The sequence below is a fragment of the Eubalaena glacialis genome, chromosome 4 (assembly GCF_028564815.1).
Source record: "Eubalaena glacialis isolate mEubGla1 chromosome 4, mEubGla1.1.hap2.+ XY, whole genome shotgun sequence".
In the NCBI taxonomy this organism is placed as follows: domain Eukaryota; kingdom Metazoa; phylum Chordata; class Mammalia; order Artiodactyla; family Balaenidae; genus Eubalaena; species Eubalaena glacialis.
Genome location: NC_083719.1, coordinates 125,559,034 through 125,576,633, shown reverse-complemented (window position 1 = coordinate 125,576,633; position 17,600 = coordinate 125,559,034). Strand labels below are relative to the sequence as shown.

Sequence of the window (17,600 nt, the reverse complement as noted above, 5' to 3'; positions counted from 1 at the left end):
TTTAGTGCTTAGTATAGTGTATTGCAAATAGTTTGGGATAAACGTTGGGGATTATGTTTAGTTGTGACTTAAATTATACATCCAGATGACATAAAATCTTCATCAGTATCTCTTACTACCCTAGGGTTTCCATTCTGAATTTCTACTTGATTGTTGAACACCTCTACCTGAATATTCTGCAGTACCTTCAACCCATCGGATATCCAAAATTAAACTCATCTTCTTCCTCTTGACCTGCTTCTAGCATTTATTTATTCTGCTTCCACATGTTGTGTCTCTACAGTTTTTTATGTATTAGGATAGATACTGGAGTTATGTAAGACATGATGCTGGCCAAGGAGAGCCACAGACTCTAGCAGAGACAAGAATTACAGAATTTCTTGAAAAATATAATAACATTGACTCCAAAGGGTTGAGGTACATTGAGAACAACAAATTCTGCACCCGGTTTTATAGAAGACTGTGACTGAGAAGTAATAACATTACCACCAAGTAACCAATTTTCCAAACCATAAACATCATCAACATCGTAAGTATTTCTCATCATCCTTATCAGAGGGTTTGCCAACTCTTTTTCAGTTCTGTTACTAAAATTTGTCTGCAGTCGCCTATGCCCCACTTTCTCTTCCTGATCACTAATCTTGTGCAGATGCATATTATAATTTCCACATGTCTCCTAACTTTTCTCCTTCCCTCTCTCCCCTGTCTCCACCCATCCTCCATCCTTCATAGTTCATAAGAGAGCTGCCCCCTCCTCTACTCCTTTTATTTCTTAGCATCTGTTCACCTTATAGCTAAGCAGAGGCTGTGTGGTGCAGTGGTTAAAAGTAGGGACTCTGCTGCTAGAATTTCTGAGTTCAAATCTTACCTTTGTAGCCTTGGGCAAGTTATTTCACCCTTCTTTGACTGACTTTTTCCATCTGCAAAGTGTGGTAGAAGTACCTACTTCATATAGTTTTATGAATATTAAATGAGTTTATACACAAAGTGCTTAACTTAGACTAATAGGTGGCATGAGGCATGAGGAAAGGGCTATATGTATTTGCTATAATTATTCTTACTACTTCTGGCATTCTTGCCTGGTGAGTGATTTTTCTGAAGCACAGGTCTGCTTAGAAACTGCCTGCTTATGGTGCTGTACTAGTGCCTGCAAGATGGAGGCTGAATGGCTTAACATCACACACATTGGTATTCACTACCCCAGGTACCTTCACAGCTCTAGGAGAATTCTTCAGTCCCACGACCCAACCTCCAGCCTCTACCCTCCACTAAATACTGTTTGCTTTAGGTCCAGTGAAATTCTCACCGCATCCAAATCTGGGTCATGTACTTTTATGCCTATGTCATACACCTCACTGCCTCTCACTGCTTGCTTAGAAAAAAAGTCCTATTTATTTCTCAAGACCAGCTCCCCCATTTATCCCACAAACACTCTTCAGTCACCCTTTTTACAGCCTCTGTGCTCCTTAGGAAAGCAAAGTGGTAATAGCTGACATTTATGAAACTCCTGGTTAATTGCCAGCAACCCTTTGAGAACCCTGAAGGTGGTTTACTTTTTAACTGTTGCAATTCTCTGAGGTAGATACTATCAATATTTTCCTCAGAAAGGGAGACCCAAACAGAAAGTTAAGTAAAATTTCTAAGACCATACAGCTAGTAATTGATGAACCTATTACTTGAACCAAAGTCTGTGACTTCAAAGTACGTATTCTTAACTTCTATGCTAATGTATTATTCTCTTTTACTTATGAGGCTTAACCTCAAAGAGAATTAATTAAGGGTGTCACTTAGTTGAAAGTTTTTATTTCCACATATAGGAATTCTCTAAATTATATTAATAATTTTCACTCTGAATGAAAAGTTTAAATCATGTTCTTCGTCCCCTGATGAGTAAGGAAACATGACATTTTATAATAATACTAGCTAAACATCCTAGAATTCTTGCTGTGTACGAAGGGCTATGTTTAGCTCTTTGCAAAAGTTATAGTATTTAAGCACACAGCAATTCAAACAGGTAGGTATTATAACAATCCTTACAGTATAAATGAGGAGACTGAGGTCCAGAAAATTAAAGTGATTTGTTCTAGTCACATAGTGACAAAGCTGGGAACCAACAGAATTCTGACTCTAAAGCCGGTACGCTTGACTGTATGCTATATTGACTCCCTTTAATAATGGTTTGAATCTGAAATTCTTTTAATAGAAGCAGCTTTGACACTTAAATGGGTAAATACTCAGCTTCATAACAAAGTTATGTAGCATATCAGATTTATCTCTGATTCTAGATAAGTTATCCTAAATTACATCTTTTACATAGTAAAAGATGTATGGAAGACCTTTTGATTTTGAGATAGAAAAATTCATACCAACTCTGAGGTTATATAAAAGTAGTAATTCTATACCACATGTTGTGAAGTGACCACTTTCTATAATGAAAATCAATTGTTTTTGGAAAAATCTGAGTTTTACTTCAGTTCTTAGTCTCTGCCAGCTGACATGGGGTTCTCTTCAAGGCTTTGGATCAGAATAATACTCAGGTTCCACTCACTCAGCAAAGGTGGGAATACTCTTTTGGATTGAGAATGGAGTACAGGTAAAAGGACCCTGAACTGGGAAGGTGATCATCATTGTGAGTGGTTAGTCTAGTAAGTGATGCCAGGCCATATTCAGTATTCAATAAATATGGGATGGACAAATAAGTGATATATTTTTAAATTCTTAAAATCTTTTATCAGTCATAGATGACAATTGAGTCAATGTTGATTTCTACTAAATAAAGTAAGAATAGTCTATTGACTCAGGTCATGAATGGGCTGGTTTGTGCTTTTTCTTTTCTTTCTTTTCTTTTGAAAAGAGATTTTTTTGCATCAAATCAGAAGCCAGATGATTTTCACTTCTCAGAGATCTCCCAGGAAGCTTTCTTACATAGTTAGGAAGTTGGTTTAGATGAATTTTATGGTCCACTCCAAAACTGAGATTATATGATTCAGTGATTTCATGATGGAGAAAGAGAAATGCTTTAGAACAAAAACAAAACAGACTTGCTCATTTTTGAGATGGAAGAATCTCAGAATTTCCTGGACACAGGTTCTTAGTTGAGATTCTAAAGATAAATGAATGTTCTGGTACCAAGTGGGGCTGTTGCTCCCATGATGCTGAAAGTGACCAAGGGCAGTAAGGTGGAATCAACAGAGGTGATCTGCTATTATCAGCCTAGCCCATTTGACGTTTGCATTACATCCTGGCCAGATGTGTCATCTCTATTAAGAAATAGTTACTTCCCAGAACAGGACCCTAGAACAGGTTTAAAAGACTTAATGAATCATGGGAAAGAGTTCCTTGTAAATGATGATTATATAATATGACCCAAATTAATTCTACTTTACATTTGGATGGTGCATAAACAATTCCTAGTGCTTTCACATATATTATGTTATTTGATTCACATGTAAGACTGAGTTGGGTATTACTATCATCTCCAGTTTATAGAAGAGGAAACTGGGTCTTAAATAAGTTAATAACTTGCCTAAAATATTAGAACTAGTAAATGTCTGAAATAAGTCTTAGAGACAGGTTCCTGGGTTCAGTACTCATTTTCTGCAAGAGTGCCATTTTCATTCATTGATAAAGTGATCAGTATGGCTATCAGCACCAGCTGCCTCGGCCCTTTACTCAAAGTCCTCATCAACTGGAAGCTTGCAGATCTGTTCCAGACTAGACACAAAGCAGAGGGATCCATTCATTGATCTTTGTTGACAAGGCTTAAGCAGTGATGCGTGCTCTACAGTAGAAAATGGCTTTCTTGAGAGCCCCACATTTTGTGGTGCAAATGGAGCTAGCGAGTGAACTAGCTGAATGTCTATTGTGAATATACTTATTCTTTTTTGGAAGCTGTTTATTCAAGTTTCCAAAGGAGAAGATCACTGGCATCCTCAAGCACCAATATAAGGGTCCATGTGGATATCTTAAGAATCCCATGGTACAGAAGCTGGGCTGTCCCTCATGTTTTGACCATGATTGCTTTGTCTCCAAACAGGGCCAACCCTAAGAAGTCAAGTACAGTTTGATGTATCAAGAGCTAGTCACGCTCAGTGTCAAAGGGTATACTTAGCTAGTGATATCGTCAGCTGCACTGACATTGTCCAAAGGAAGGGCAGCATTTGCACTTCTCACTATGCCAAACATTAGGAAGTAACTTACTTATCTTGAATCAATATTTCAACAAAACATTCTTCATTTATGACGTTTGCTAAATGCGACAAGGAAATTCTTGACAATGGAAAATGACAGTTTCAAAGAGCCATTCCATGGCTCTATGACAAGACCACTGGCAGCTACTCTTGCCTTTTGAGTTCAGGGGCTAGAAGACATTCTCTATAACACTAATGGACATAGTGCCTTTGGCCTGGAAAGGCTGTGCAACAGAGATCTCAAGTTTATGTCCCCGGAAATGAATAAAGACAGCCAGAATCTGTTCGGATGAGCTGCTAAGGGGATAGGATTATGATGTTGTCTACAGAACATAGTGCAGCAGTGTTTGAGAGCTTGAGCTGTAGGGTCAAACAGAGCTCTTGTTGATCGTAACCCTACCATTTCCTATTCATGTTGGACAGCGTACCTGTCATCAGTAAACCTTATTTTTCTTAAGTGAAAAAAAAAAGCATATTCATTCATTAACTTATTGCTCTTTTTTTTTTTTTTTTGAACTCCTGTCATGCTTTAGAACTAAATTAGGTGCTAGACTTAGAGTGGTAAATATTATAAACACTTTCATTTATATTTATATAAATTTATTATTAGGGTTGTTTTGCGAATTAAATGAGGTCACTATGTAAAGCACTTAGCATAGAACCTATTTCAGGGTTTTCTTCAAGTAATATTAGTAAACTCAGGAGGTACAAAAGAACTGTCTTTAAAATACTGAAAGGTTTCCCAATTAGTCTTTTTATTTGTGGCTCCAAGGGCTATATTTAGGACAAGTGAGAGGGTAAATAATATGGGGTAAATCTAAGCTTGATAAAAATAAGAAGTTTTGATACTAAGAGTTGCCCATTGTCTCAGGAAGGAGTGAGCTCCTTCCACTCAAGGGGACCCGGAAGAAACTGCATGAATATCTGTTAGGAATCCTGTAATGGCAATTCCTGCATTGAGTATGAGGATTGTATTATATTTTTATATTTTATATATATTTTTAACAGTAACATTAGCACTTGTTGAGTGCTTATTCTGTACCATACCATGAATATTCTAAGCACTTATCATTCATGAATTCATTTAATCCCTACAAAAATTGTATGAAATGGGTACAAACAGAATGCCAACATAACTAGTAAGAAAGGAAGTTGAGCCAGAGAAACTAAAAACTTGCCCAAGTTCAAATAACTATCCAGTGATGGAGCTGGGGAATCTTTCTATAACTTTCTCCCAGTGCTCCTTTTGGTCAATCTCTGACATAAGGCCTTATTTTGTATCCAGTTGGTAACAGTAACAATACATGATACTTCTGAAGGAGAAATTCAGTCCCCATCCCTTAGTCTTCTCAGGCATTCCACTAGCATTCCTTAAGGATTTGCTTCAATATCATTCCATTGGTATTTAGCTTACCTGAAGATTCAGCAAGCTGATGTGTGCCTACCAGTGATTTCCTATTAGCTAGGTACCCTAAGCCTGTTTGATCAGGTTTTTTAATGGGAAGTAAGCCTCTGCTTCATGGGCTAGTGGAAAAATACCAAACCCTCAGGTTGAACACTTATGTTAATCTCCTGGGGGATTTTTCATCTCATACCTTGTTTCTGAGTCTAAGTGAAAAAAAAACATTGCTTAGATGGATACTAGAAGTATGGAAGATGGTTCTTGCCTCCTGAAATGGTACTAGTGAAGGATATTTCAGGCTATAACTGAAGTCCTTTTTGTGGCAAGGAAATGACTTACTCTTTCCCACATGCATCTGTACTTTTATCGAAGTACAGAATTGCCTTCTCCATTGAAGTAATCCAAGTGCACTTTTCATAAGCTGCAAAATACTCAGTCCTGACTTGTATATTTCAGTAGCATGGCATAAAGTTTAGGAAAACTCTTTAGGAACTGGTGTTCTCAGTGGGAAGCTTCCCCACTATCCCAGTGATTCATTAACACTGGTATATTCCCATTAATTTGTCGTCAACCCATTCATCTGTAGCCCCTTCTCTTTGGGAGAAGCAATAAGCAGCTAGCTTAAAGACTACGTTCTGGAGCCTATATTCCCTAAAGAGACTTTTTCCCTAAGAAAAAGGACATATATAAACTTGTTACCAAACATACAGAGGTATGTTTTACAATTGGCATCTTAGACTTCAAGATATACATTGTCATATGCATCATGGAATAATTCCATCTCTGGCCTCCAGTGTTGTATGGCTTCAAGTCTGCTCTAGCTAGAGATCATCATGAAGAAGAGACTGGGAAATGTATGCCCCTTCTCCATGGAGATGAGAGTTCTTTCCAAGAGGAATATGCATTCTGATTAAGTATCTATTATTATTTCATTGTTCCCCCCAAACTAGGCACTAGTACAGTGTTTTAGACTTTTAGCTGAGACTTATTTCTTGGCCCCTTAACTTCTGCTACCCGCTTGCTGACCACAACTTCACCTACTCTCCTGCACATGTGCCCCTGGTATACCTATGAAGAAAATGAAGCCACACATAGTCTTCTGCTGAGTCCTTGATCAGAGTTCTTGACTCTTGCTTTTTCCTTACTACCTATATTCTTAGAAAAAGAAAAAAAAAATGTCTGTAACCCAATGTAAAAAGAAATGAAAGAGCACTGTGGAGGGCAGTGGGAGGGACAAATTAGGAGGTTGGGATTAAAATACACACTACTATATATAAAATAGATAACCAACAAGGACCTACTATATAGCACAGGGAACTCTACTCAATATTTTGTAATAACCTATAAGGGAAAAGAATCTGAAAAAGAACATATATACATATATATCCGAATCACTGTGCTGTACACCCGAAACTAACACAGCATTGTAAATCAACTATACTTCAATTTAAATAAATAAATAAATACATGAAAGAGAAATGTATCTGAATTGAAGAGGGAATAGAGGATTCTGACTTGCTGGGCCTGCTTTTTCCTTATTGTGCTGTTTGGGCAACCCCAGAGGCTTACAACAGTTCCTTAGAATGCTGTTTGAGCTAAGGTTAAATAAAACGCAGAACTGTGGTTGTCTCTTGGAAGAGGAGGAGAGTCTGGGGGTAATTTTCTGGGGAGGTGGAAATATTCCATATCGTGAAAGGGATGTGTTTTACCAAGGCATGTCCAGTTGTCAAAATAGTGCAGCTAAGATTTGTGATTTCAATTTATGTAAATTTTAACTAAAAGAAAAAAATAGTAAAATTAAAAGTGGTATGGAAAAACAAAAAAAAAGAATGCTGTTTGAGGACCACTGGTCTTCATGAGTGGTTCTTAAATTCTAGTACCTGGTTCAGATGAGATTTTTGGCCATTCTAAGGCAAAATGAGAAAAAATAAGAACCATTTAGTAATAAAAATAGTGCAAAATTACAACTGTTATTATATAATATTTCATATTATGAAACAATTATGAAAGTGGATTATAATTTTTACCAATGTCTTTATAGGACAAAATTGGCAACCCTACATTAGTTTTCCTATTTTTTCCCAGCTAAATTTTTTTAAGGTTACTGTTTATACTGGTCATTTTAGGAAGATGGGGGGAAAAGAAAGAAACAAGAAAAATCAAAAATATTCTTATGGTATAACATTAAACAAATGGAACACAAAATTGTATTTATGATATTACTGCCAATATAGGAAACTCTATCTATATACAGATAAGTGATAAAATGATAAGCTTCCTAAAGATAGTGGGTGATTTTTTTTGTCTTGGATTTATATTGTACTTTTTACTTTAATTGGCAATAGATAATTATGAAAAAGAAATTTAACTGGTCTGTGATACCCAGAAGTCTCTGAATCACTGGATCAATATTTGAGGTCCTTTTTTTGACCAACAGTTTCTGTCACAAGATGCCCTTGAGTCTTTGCTTTGCTTCTCGTGGGAATTTTCACAGAGAAAGCAGAAATATTCAGGCCATTGAGTAACATAATGCACTACTCCAGCCTGCATCACTTTCTCTATAAAGTGGGCCTCTGTCTTGGGTTAGTTTCCTAGTCTATTTAGGACTGTTTCTGGAGAGGAGTCAGTCTCTGTCCTTGAGAAAAAAAAAGTGTCAAAGAGGCATGTAGATATTGGAGAAGAAAGAATGCCTTAAAGGTAAACATGTTGATCCTTTTCACTTAGCAAATCTCAAACTCAGAGCCAATTTATACCTGAGAACATCTACTTTTTTTTCTCTTTTTCCTCCTTGTCTTTTCTCTCTTTTGTCGTATATCATACATGCAAGTGTATGTAATACACAGATACAGTTTAAAGAATAATAATAATACTAACAACCACAACACAAATGCTCATATATCTATCACACAGTATAAGAAATAGCACAAGCTGTATCTTTGAAATCTTTTATATCTTATATGAAATCCTATAAGTCTTTTATATGCCTCTTTCCTAATTTCCATTCTTGTTTTTTTACTTGCTTTGAAATTTAGAAACAAAGTTTATTTAAGATCTGAAATACAATTCCTAAAATATCAACTTCTCCAGAAAACCGTGGCTGTACAATAATGCATTGCCTCTATCATGTGCATTAGACTCAAATACAAAAACCATGACAAAAACCCACCATCCTTCAACAATTTGAGCAGAGATAGAATGCCTAAGAAACAACATAGACTTACAGAGGATGGGCTGTTTTACTTCATGCACCATGAAAAAAGATCACAGACGCATGGGTTTTCAGGTATATACATTAAGTTGATCCTTTGGCACTAGGAATCAGGGCATTTTTTCATGTAGCATTAACACATATTAGAAAATTGTGTAGTGTCAAAGGGATAGAACCACCAGCATTCAAGCAGTGTTGTCAACTAGGCAATAAAATGTTCTAGTGAATGTTTCTTCTTTGTCTTAATTACTGCATACACTAGTAGCAACTTTGAAATGAGAACAGGAGCTTTCACTCCTTTTATTTTCTGTTTAGAACAAAACAGAAAACAAACTGAAACATAAACCCTGTTATACATTAACAGTTTTAAAGGGCATCAATTACATAAGAAAAAGACTAAGAACAAAAAGAGTGTTTACAGATACCAGACTTAACAGTGAGTGGACAGTAGACCCTCACAGGGCTTTTCGGTGGTACTCAGCAGAAACCACTTTATAATCACTGGCAGTAAACAGAGACGCAGCCTTCTTTGCCAGATATTTTAGGAAATCATGCAGATAGCCCAACAATAACGCAAGGCTCTTCTCATCAAGGGGTGGGTATGCCAACACTGCTCCAGTTTTTACAAATAATCTCAATAGGTGTGGTGCCCCATAAACCTGGGACATTGGCACATCAGGGTGAGCCAGGAGGATTTCAGCATACTGGGGCCTCTCAAATTTGTGGAGTAGCTGAGTGCCCAGCATCGCATTGAAATACTCTTTTGTTCCTGCCACAACTTCATTAACTGCATATGCCTTATTATCAACATTTCCCTGTGATTTCTTACAATTTGCATACTCTTCCAGAATGGCATCTACATTTTCCTCAGCAGGGAGTTGAAACAGCTGCTACTGCCTGGTAACTAAGTCCCAGTCCTCAACAAGCCATGGTTTTAATTCTTCTGGAATCCTCGCTTTAACTTCCATTCTATTCTTAAATGGCTCCTCACTTTCAACAGTGGGGTCTGCCCGGGCCATTTTCTTCTGAAGTGGCTGAGGTGCTTCACTGGTGCTGCCACCACCTCTGTTCCCAGGGGTCCTCTGTCCTTTCTTGTCTTCCTCACGGACGCTGAAGGGGGTTCTCTGCAGAGCAATCCCCGCCATCTACCTGGGAGTGCTGATTCCAGATTTCTGCTGGGGACCTGCTGTCTTTTTTCCTGAGGAGGCCCCCTTCATCTTACTTCTCTGCATGTTGCTTCTAGTTGGTTTTCTGAAGTTGTCTTCTTCTGCAGTTTGTTGTCCACGAGTTTGAGAACCCTGCTTTCTGGAACTCACTCAACACTGTTTTTATTCCAACCAGTAATCCTCTTCCTTCTTTCGCTTCCAAGAACTCCTAATGTTTTCCCAGATGGAAACTTACAGATCTTCTGGGACGGTCTGGAGAGATGAGGTGAGAAACACAGCCCAAGACTCTGTAATCAGGGATGTGCTGCAATCAGGATCAGATCTTCTGGTCCTCACTATACAGCTTACTTAGCTTTTCTGATGGTAGCCATTTTGTCCTGATCTCCAAGCAGAGTGCTCTTCAGGCAAGTACACACTCAGTTAATTTTCCAGAAAGTTCTCTGGGTGAGGATTATACCATTGGAGTTTGCCACTAGATGCCCCTAATTCCCATTCTTTACTGCTACTCCTGCTGCCAGCTCCCACCTAATTCAACCAGTCTTCCTCTCCTCCAGCAAAGACAGTTATGCAGCCACAGACTCTAGAAACGTTTGTCTATCTGTGGAGGAATTTAGTTCTCCTGTTCTCTGCCCTTTGCTAATACTGGTTTCTTTTGTTATTTTTCCGGCAGAATTTAGTGTGGGACCCCTAATGCCATTAGGATGTTGAGTATGTGGCCTTGATTATATTCACCCAAAGTTTGTTCTAACATTTTCTTTCATGACAGGTTAAAAATTACACATATGATGTTTGTCAGGCACTGCGTACTATTTTTCAGGTAGTGGAGAAACAAATAGACAAATATCCATTTTAGACACAAAGATGAACAGGACCCAAGCCCCTGCTCTTGGGGCTCAAAACCAAAAGATATGTTTTTCTTTTTTTCTTTTTTTTTTTTTTAACCAAATATGAGGACCAGTTTTAAAAAGACTTTTTTAAAGTCCCTGATGGAAGATTGTGTGTTTTTGTTTCACTGCAGTCAGAACTACTTCGCTGACTTCTGTGGCTGTAACAGTGACGCTCTGCCCTAACAGGGGGTTCGTAATGCTGACTCTTAGGATGTGGTCAGGCAGGGGTGATACGGTGGGGCTGGGGAGAAGACAGTGAGGGGCCAGAACCTGAAATAGAACCACGCATTGTGCTTAGGGGACAAATTTAGGACAACCACATGTTCCTGTTGTTATTATTTTTTAAATCATTCATTCATTCATTCATTCATTTATGCTAATTATGTGCCAGGCACAATATTATGTACTGTATGTACATTGGTTATACCAGTCTGTAAGGAACTGCTGTTGCCCCCATTTTGAAACACAAGAACTGAAACTCAGAGGTTAAATCACTAACTCAAGGTTACTCATAAGTAGCAAATCTAGATTTGACTCCAAAGTTCTCTATCTCCAATACCCTGCATCTTTTTTTTTTGTTTCCTTAGGTTTTTTTTTTCATTTATCTGTATTTTCTTAAAAACTGAGATATAATGGGCATATAATATTATATTAGCTTCACATGTACAACATAATGATTTGATATTTGTATATGCGATTTTGCAAAATGGTCACCATCTAACCATTGTATCACAAATAATTTCAGTCTGACGGAGGACATGTTCATATCTAAAGGGTGTGGCAGCAAGCAGATGGTAGTTCAGGCAATCTGTGGGCCTCAGAGATAAACAGGAAATAACTGGAGCACAGACAGGCAGTCTAAATAGAGACAGGGGGACCAGGGAGGTGAGTACCACAGCAGAAGTCTGCCACTATTTTGGGGTGTCTGCCACTGGGCTTCATTTCTAGGAGAGGTAAAGCAGAGAGGAGGAGAGAAGCAAGGAGCACAACCTGGAAGTATAAAGAGCCAGAGGGTCTGGATGCTGGGCCAGTTACAGAGGTGGGGCCTCAGGCTGGGGTCTCCCGCATGAGGAATGTGATTCAGGAACTGGGAGCAGGGAGATTGAAACCCCAAAGCCAAGCTTGTTGCTGGATGAGTCACGGAGGACTTGCCTGGGCCTGACCTTAGCTGTTTTAACCTCAGAGCCTATTTTGAGTGTTAAATGCCTCACGTCCCAGGAAAGAGGTGCCTAGGAGTCTGGCAACTGGTAGTGATCCAGTATTTTCCAGAGCTCTCCATAAGCATCATTCAGAACTCTAGTTCTTTTCTAGGGTTTTATCAGGCACTCTTTTTTTTTTTTTTTTTTTTACATCTTTATTGGAGTATAATGGCTTTACAATGTTGTGGTAATTTCTGCTGTACAACAAAGTGAATCAGCTATATGTATGCATATATCCCCATATCTCCTCCCTCTTAAGCCTCCCTCCCAACCTCCCTATCCCACCCCTCTATGTCGTCACAAAGCACCGAGCCGATCTCCCTGTGCTATGCGGCTGCTTCCCACTAGCCATCCATTTTACATTTGGTAGTGTATATATGTCCATGCTATTCTCTCACTTAGTCCCAGCTTCCCCTTCCCCCCACATGTCCTCAAGTCCATTCTCTATGTCTGCATCCATATTCCTGCCCTGCCACTAGGTTCATGAATACCATTTTTTTAGATTCCATATATATGCGTTAGCATACGGCATTTCTTTTTCTCTTTCTAACTTGCTTCACTCTATATGACAGACTCTAGGTCCATCCACTTCATTATAAATAACTCAATTTCATTCTTTTATATGGCTGAGTAATATTCCATTGTCTATATGTGCCACATCTTCTTTATCCATTCATCTGTCGATGGACATTTAGGTTGCTTCCATGTCCTGGCTATTGTAAATAGTGCTGCAGTGAACATTGTGGTACATGACTCTTTGAATTATGGTTTTCTCAGGGTATATGTGCAGTAGTGGGGTTGCTGGTTCATATGGTAGTTCTATTTTTAGTTTTTTAATGAACCCCCATACTGTTCTCCATAGTGGCTGTATCAATTTACATTCCCACCAACAGTGCAAGAGGGTTCCCTTTTCTCCACACCCTCTCCAGCATTTATTGTTTGTAGATTTTTTGATAATGGCCATTCTGACCGGTGTGAGGTGATACCTCATTATGGTTTGGATTTGCAGTTCTCTAATGAATAGTGATGTTGAGCATCTTTTCATGTGTTTGTCGGCAATCCTTCTTCTTTGGAGAAATGTCTGTTTAGGTCTTCTGCCCATTTTTGTATTGGGTTGTTTGTTTTTTTTGATTTTGAGCTGCATGAGCTGCTTGTATATTTTGGAGATTAATCCTTTGTCAGTTGCTTCGTTTGAAAATATTTTTGCCCATTCTTTGGGTTGTCTTTTTGTCTTGTTTATAGTCTCCTTTGCCGTGCAAAAGCTTTTAAGTTTCATTAGGTCCTAGTTGTTTATTTTATTTCTCTAGGAAAAATAAAATATTTTTATTTCCATTTCTCTAGGAAGTGGGTCAAAAAGGATCTTGCTGTGATTTATGTCATAGAGTGTTCTGCTTATGTTTTCCTCTAAGAGTTTTATAGTGTCTGGCCTTACATTTAGGCCATTTTTTTGTATGGCGTTAGGAAGTGTTCTAATTTCATTCTTTTACATGTAGCCGTCCAGTTTTCCCAGCACCACTTATTGAAGAGGCTGTTTTTTCTCCATTGTATATTCTTGCCTCCTTTGTCAAAGATAAGGTGACCATATGTGCATGGGTTTATCTCTGGGCTTTCTGTCCTGTTCCATTGATCTATATTTCTGTTTTTGTGCCAGTACCATACTGTCTTGATTACTGTAGCTTTATAGTATAGTCTGCAGTCAGGGAGCCTGATTGCTCCAGCTCCGTTTTTCTTTCTCAAGATCACTTTGGCTATTTGGGGTCTTTTGTGTTTCCATACAAATTGTAAAATTTCTTGTTCTAGTTCTGTGAAAAATGCCATTGGTAATTTGATAGGGATTGCATTGATTCTGTAGATTGCTTTGGGTAGTATAGTCATTTTCACATATTGATTCTTCCAATCCAAGAACATGGTATATCTCTCCATCTGTCTGTATCTTCTTTGGTTTCTTTCATCAATGTCTTATAGTTTTCTGCATACAGGTCTTTTGTCTCCTTAGGTAGGTTTATTCCTAGGTATTTTATTCTTTTTGTTGCAGTGGTAAATGGGAGTGTTTCCTTAATTTCTCTTTCTGTTTTTTCATTGTTGGTGTATAGGAATGCAAGAGATTTCTGTGCATTAAATTTGTATCCTGCTACTTTACCAAATTCATTGATTAGCTCTAGTAGTTTTCTGGTGGCATCTTTAGGATTTTCTATGTGTAGTATCATATCATCTGCAAACAGTGACAGTTTTACGACTTCTTTCCCAATTTGGATTCCGTTTATTTCTTTTTCTTCTCTGATTGCCATGGCTAAAACTTCCAAAACTATGTTGAATAATAGTGGTGAGAGTGGGCACCCTTGTCTTGTTCCTGATCTTAGAGGAAATGCTTTCAGTTTTTCACCATTGAGAATGATGTTGGCTGTGGGTTTGTCATATATGCCTTTTATTATGTTGAGGTAGGTTCCCTCTATGCCCAGTTTCTGGAGAGTTTTTATCATAAATGGGTGTTGAATTTTGTCAGAAGCTTTTTCTGCATCTATGGAGATGATCATATGGTTTTCATCCTTCAATTTGTTAATATAGTGTATCACATTGATTGATTTGTGTATATTGAAGAATCCTTGCATTCCTGGGATAAACCCCACTTGATCATGGTGTATGATTCTTTTAATGTGCTGTTGGATTCTGTTTGCTAGTATTTTGTTGAGGATTTTTGCATCTGTGTTCATCAGTGATATTGGCCTGTAATTTGTGTGTGTGTGTGTGTGACAGCTTTGTGTGGTTTTGGTATCAGGGTGATGGTGGCCTCGTAGAATGAGTTTGAGAGTGTTCCTCCCTCTGCTATATTTTGGAAGAGTTTGAGAAGGATAGGTGTTAGCTCTTCTCTAAATGTTTGATAGAATTCACCTGTGAAGCCATCTGGTCCTGGGCTTGTATTTGTTGGAAGATTTTTAATCACAGTTTCAATTTCAGTGCTTGTGATTGGTCTGTTTATATTTTCTATTTCTTCCTGGTTCAGTCTTGGAAGGTTGTACTTTTCTAAGAATTTGTCCATTTCTTCCAGGTTGTCCATTTTATGGCATACAGTTGCTTGTAGTAGTCTCTCATGATCCTTTGTATTTCTGCAGTGTCAGTTACTTCTCCTTTTTCATTTCTAATTCTGTTGACTTGAGTCTTCTCCCTGTTTTTCTTGATGAGTCTAGCTAATGGTTTATCAATTTTGTTTATCTTCTCAATGAACTAGCTTTTAGGTTCATTGATCTTTGCTATTGTTTCCTTCATTTCTTTTTCATTTATTTCTGATCTGATCTTTATGATTTCTTTCCTTCTGCTAACTTTGGGGTTTTTTGTTCTTCTTTTTCTAATTGCTTTAGGTATAAGTTTAAGGTTTTTTTTTTTGAGATGTTTCTTGTTTCTTGAGGTAGGATTGTATTGCTATAAACTTCTCTATTAGAACTGCTTTTACTGCATCCCATACGTGTTGGGTCATCTTGTTTTCATTGTCATTTGTTTCTAGGTATTTTTTGATTTCCTCTTTGATTTCTTCAGTGATCTCTTGGTTGTTTACTAGCGTATTGTTTAGCCTCCATGTGTTTGTACTTTTTACAGTTTTTTCCCTGTAATTGATATCTAGTCTCATAGCGTTGTGGTTGGAAAAGGTGCTTGATACAATTTCAGTTTTCTTAAATTTACGAGGCTTGATTTGTGACCCAAGATATCTATCCTGGAGAATGTTCCCTGTGCACTTGAGAAGAAAGTGTATTCTGTTGTTTTTGGATGGAGTGTCCTATAAAGTTCAATTAAGTCCATCTGGTTTAATGTGTCATTTAAAGCTGTGTTTCCTTATTTATTTTCTGTTTGGATGATCTGTCCATTGGTGAAAGTGGGGTATTAAAGTCCCCTACTATTATTATGTTACTGTCGATTTCTCCTTTTATGGCTGTTAGTATTTGCCTTATGTATTGAGGTGCTCCTATGTTGGGTGCATAGATATTTACAATTGTTATATCTTCTTCTTGGATTGATCCCTTGATCATTATGTCTTGTCCTTCCTTGTCTCTTGTTATAGTCTTTATTTTAAAGTCTATTTTGTCTGATATGAATATTGTTTCTCCAGCTTTCTTTTGATTTCCATTTGCATGGAATATCTTTTTCCATCCCCTCACTTTCAGTCTGTATGTGTCCCTAGGTCTGAAGTGGGTCTCTTGTAGACAGCCTATATACGGGTCTTGTTTTTGTATCCATTCAGCCAGTCTGTGTGTTGGCTGGAACATTTAATCCGTTTACATTTAAGGTAATCATTGATATGTATGTTCCTATTACCATTTTCTTAATTGTTTTAGGTTTGTTTTTGTAGGTCTTTTCCTTCTCTTGTGTTTCCTGCCTAGAGAAGTTCCTTTAGCATTTGCTGTAAAGCTGGTTTGGTGGTGCTGAATTCTCTTAACTTTTGCTTCTCTGTAAAGCTTTTGATTTCTTCATCGAATCTGAATGAGATCCTTGCTGGGTATAGTAATCTTGGTTGTAGGTTTTTCCCTTTCATCACTTTAAATATATCTTGCCACTCCCTTCTGGCTTGCAGAGTTTCTACTGAAAAGATCAGCTGTTAACCTTATGGGGATTCCCTTGTATATTATTTGTTGCTTTTCCCTTGCTGCTTTTAATATTTTTTCTTTGTGTTTAATTTTTGTTAGTTTGATTAATATGTGTCTCAGCATGTTTCTTTTTGGGTTTACCCTCTGTGGGACTCTCTGCACTTCCTGGACTTCATTGACTATTTCCTTTCACACGTTGGGGAAGTTTTTGGCTATAATCTCTTCAAAATTTTTTTCAGACCCTTTCTTTTTTTCTCCTTCTGGGATGCCTATAATTAGAATGTTGGTGTGCTTAATGTTGTCCCAGAGGTCTCTGAGACTGTCCTCCATTCTTTTCATTCTTTTTTCTTTATTCTGCTCTGCAGCAGTTATTTCCACCATTCTGTCTTCCTTCTCACTTATCTGTTCTTCTGCCTCAGTTATTGTGCTATTGATTCCTTCTAGAGTATTTTTAATTTCAGTTATTGTGTTGTTCATTATTGTTTGTTTGCTGTTTAGTCCTTCTAGGTCCTTGTTAAACGTTTCTTGTTTTTTTCTCTATTCTTTTTCCGAGACTTTGGATCATCTTTACTATCATTACTCTGAATTGTTTTTCAGGTAGTTTGCCTATTTCCTCTTCATTTATTTGGTCTTGTGGGTTTTTATCTTGCTCCTTTGCCTGCAAGATATTTCTCTGTCTTCTCATTTTGTCTAATTTACAGTATTTGAGGTCTCCTTTCCCTAGGCTGCAGGGTCATAGTTCCTTTTGCTTCTGTTCTCTGCCTCTGGTGGTGAGGTTGGTCCAGTGGCTTGCGTAGGCTTCCTGATGGGAGGGACTGGTGCCTGTGTTCTGGTGGTAGAGCTGAGTCTTTTCCCTCTGATGAGCAGGGCCATGTCAGGTGGTGTGTTTGGGATGTCTGTGAGCTTAGTATGACTTTAGGTAGTCTGTATGCTGATGGGTGGGTTTGTGTTCCTGTCTCGTTTGTTGTTTGGTG

The 17,600-nt window shown here is 37.9% G+C and overlaps 1 protein-coding gene and 1 pseudogene across 1 annotated transcript in view; one reads left to right on the top strand and one right to left on the bottom strand.

Annotated features, from left to right (window-relative positions):
- The window catches only part of LOC133090055 (seminal plasma acrosin inhibitor A1-like), a 142,741-nt gene that overhangs the window by 32,147 nt on the left and 92,994 nt on the right, over positions 1-17,600 (top strand). The window lies entirely within an intron of this gene.
- Positions 9,218-10,126, bottom strand: LOC133090054 (mortality factor 4-like protein 2; annotated as a pseudogene).